The sequence below is a fragment of the Suricata suricatta genome, chromosome 9, assembly GCF_006229205.1.
Source record: "Suricata suricatta isolate VVHF042 chromosome 9, meerkat_22Aug2017_6uvM2_HiC, whole genome shotgun sequence".
Classification (NCBI taxonomy): domain Eukaryota; kingdom Metazoa; phylum Chordata; class Mammalia; order Carnivora; family Herpestidae; genus Suricata; species Suricata suricatta.
The window spans coordinates 60,167,681-60,170,523 of NC_043708.1; the positions used below are offsets into that span (position 1 = coordinate 60,167,681).

At 59.0% G+C, this 2,843-nt stretch overlaps 1 non-coding gene across 1 annotated transcript; it reads left to right on the top strand.

The window, feature by feature from the left end:
• The first annotated feature begins 1,588 nt into the window (after positions 1-1,588).
• On the top strand, positions 1,589-1,678 carry TRNAY-GUA. Its single transcript is given in 2 exon segments — positions 1,589-1,625; positions 1,643-1,678. It is a non-coding gene; the product is annotated as a tRNA-Tyr (tRNA).
• Positions 1,679-2,843: the final 1,165 nt, after the last annotated feature.

Below are 2,843 nucleotides of genomic sequence, written 5' to 3' on the forward strand. Positions count from 1 at the left end.
CCCCCCCCCCGGCCCCCACGGATAATATTTTTACTTCACTTGGAAATCCTCTGCCTAGATGTTCCAATACTGCTTTAACCACCTCTTTGGGACGCCTGGGTGGCTCAGTTGGTTGAGCATCCCACTTCGGCTCAGGTCACGATCTCGTGGTTTGTGGGATCACACCCCGTGTCGGGCTCTGTGCTGACAGCTCAGAGGCTCCTCAGATTCTGTCTCCCTCTCTCCCTGCCCCTCCCCTATTCGGACGCAGTCTCTCTCTCTCTCTCTCTCTCTCTCTCTCTCTCTCTCTCAAAAATAAATCAACATTAAAAAAAAAAAATCCACCTCTTGGTGTCTCGCTGAGAATGCCTGTCTCAGTTCCGCCTAGAAATCCGCCACAGGTACTTGGTGCTGCGGAGATCTCCTTGGGTAACAGCTGACGCTCTTGACTTGGACTTCCACCTCTGGGAGTGTTTTTCTGTAGTCTGTCTCAGCTGTAAGCTGTCCCTGGCCGGGGCCATCCTGCTGCTGGCCGCCCCTCAGAACAGACCGTCAGGCATCACCAGCCGCCACTTCACTCTGCGCAGGTCATTGCAAGACTTTGAATCTGAGTGAACCAAAAGTTCTTGTTTTGTTTTTTGGGGTAAGCTCTACATCGGGGTCTCCGGTTGGCTCAGTGGGTGCGGCATGCGACTCTTGATCTCAGGGTCGTGAGTTGGAGACCCAAGTTGGGTGTAGAGATTACTTAAAAATAAAACCTTAAAAAAGAAGGGGGAAAAGCAAGCGCGCGCACTCCCCCATCGCGGGGCTCGAACTCACAACCTCAAGATGGAGGGTCAAGCGCTCTACGGACTGAGCCGCTCAGGCAACCCCGGGCCGGCAGCCTTTGAGCCAGGGGAGTGGCTTGATCTGAGTCCTCCGCCTCCCACTCTACTTGGCACCGAAAATAATAATTATCATTATAATTATTATTATCGTTGTTAATAAAAATAAAATATCTGGCTGTCAAGGACAAAAGCAGGGAAATCAGTCAGTTAGTTTAGGAGGCTTACATAACCCAGGCAAGACGATATTGGGTTCTTACGGTGGTGGCATAATCCTCCACACCAAAAAATGTCATTTTGGCCTAGGGATTATTTTGAACTAAAGGCATTTAAAAACCAGCAGGTAACGGTTAGGCGGTTCGCAGCCGCCCACCCGGTGCCCATTCCCGTGGGTTCTCCTCCGCTCCTCCGCGAGGCCGCCCGCCCCCCCGCACAACCAACACGCACGCGGGTTTCACCAGCGCCCCGCCTCCCCACTCCCGCCACGGACCCGTGTCGTCCCCACCTGTAGAAAGGAGCGCCGGGAGGGAAAATGCAACAGGCGAGAGCCCGGGCCCAGGCATCTTGACAATCGCGACCCGGGAGGCTGGGCCACCGCTCGGGCAGCCGCCTAACAGCAGGGGATCTGCTCCCCTTGCCCGGAAAGAGGCGCTGGGGCGGCGTCGGCCCTACTCTTTTCTAAGGTGCCTTCCAACCACGCCAAGGCACGCCGGACCTCCGGCTTGCCGATGTGGTGGCCTCCGTCATCTCAAGAAGTAGCAATGACTCGGCCCGTCCGCGCGCACCCTTCGATAGCTCAGCTGGTAGAGCGGAGGACTGTAGGCTGGATACGTGTGGACATCCTTAGGTCGCTGGTTCGATTCCGGCTCGAAGGAGGTGCTTGACGCTTTTGCGCCGCGGGGGAGGCGCCCAGCGCCCCGCCCCAACTCTGCCCCGCCCAGGCACCTGCAGCCTCGCGGCAGCCCCTCTCTCACCGGCCGAAGTCAGTAAAACCTTCAGGAACACCCGCCCGCGCAGCTGCTCTCGCGGCGCCGCCGCCGCCGCCGCCAGGGAACGCACCTGCGCCTTCCGCCCGCAGACTACCTGCACGTGGCCCGGGGGCGCTCCACGTCCCGGGCGCTCCCGCCTTATCTCAGCCCCACGCGGCCCCACGCCCCTTCCCACTTTTATCCGCCCACTGCTCCCGCTCCAGACGGACGCGTGGGCAAAGAGGTTCTGCCCTGGCAAGACCCGAGGCCGACACAAGCGTACAGGCCGTCACACGGGTCAGGGAGAACCATGGCATCCTTCATGAAAACTCTCCCTCCTCGATCTCCTGCCTTGCCTCCGAGGGCGGTCGCTGCTGCGTCTGTCGCTCCCATTTGCAGTCTCTACGTCTCCTTCTTCCCTCTCAGAGGGTCTATAAGTATCCAGGTCTACGGAGACAGAAAACCCTGTTCCCCGAGTAGCGTAATCTACTTGTGGGACAGGCCTGTCACCCTGAGGTTTCCCAAGCCATCGCCAATTAATTGTGCGCTTGCACCGAGGCTGACATTGGCAGAAACGAAATGCAGCGGGGGCCCCCCTCATGGGCCTTGCCAGTCGTGACGAGAACTTCAGCGGCCCCTTCGGGTTTCCTGTCAGTCTGAGGACAGGGCTGTGGTCCGGGTACACTTCAGTTTTCCCATGCCTTCGCACCTGTTCTTGTAGCCACGGGGGGCGGGGGGCGCTCCTGCTGAGAGAGCAGTGATTACTCGCACTCTGTACAAGGGTGGTAAACCCACCCGTACCGGATTCCCCCGCTACATCGGACGGAGGGGGAGAGAAATGGCTGAAATATATGTTTTTTAATCTTACCCGCTTTCTGGCCACGGACCAAAGGGACCGCTGGGGTCTCCACCTGTATGTAGAAAGGGGCGGGGCGGGGGCGGGGGTGGGGGTGGTGGAGTTTGGCGGCAAATCGCAGACTTAGAGAGCGCCCCCAGAGTCAGAGTCGGGGCAATGAGGGCTAGAGGCAGGGCGCAGAAGAGGGGGGAGGGGGCAGGGGGGTTACGGGTGGGG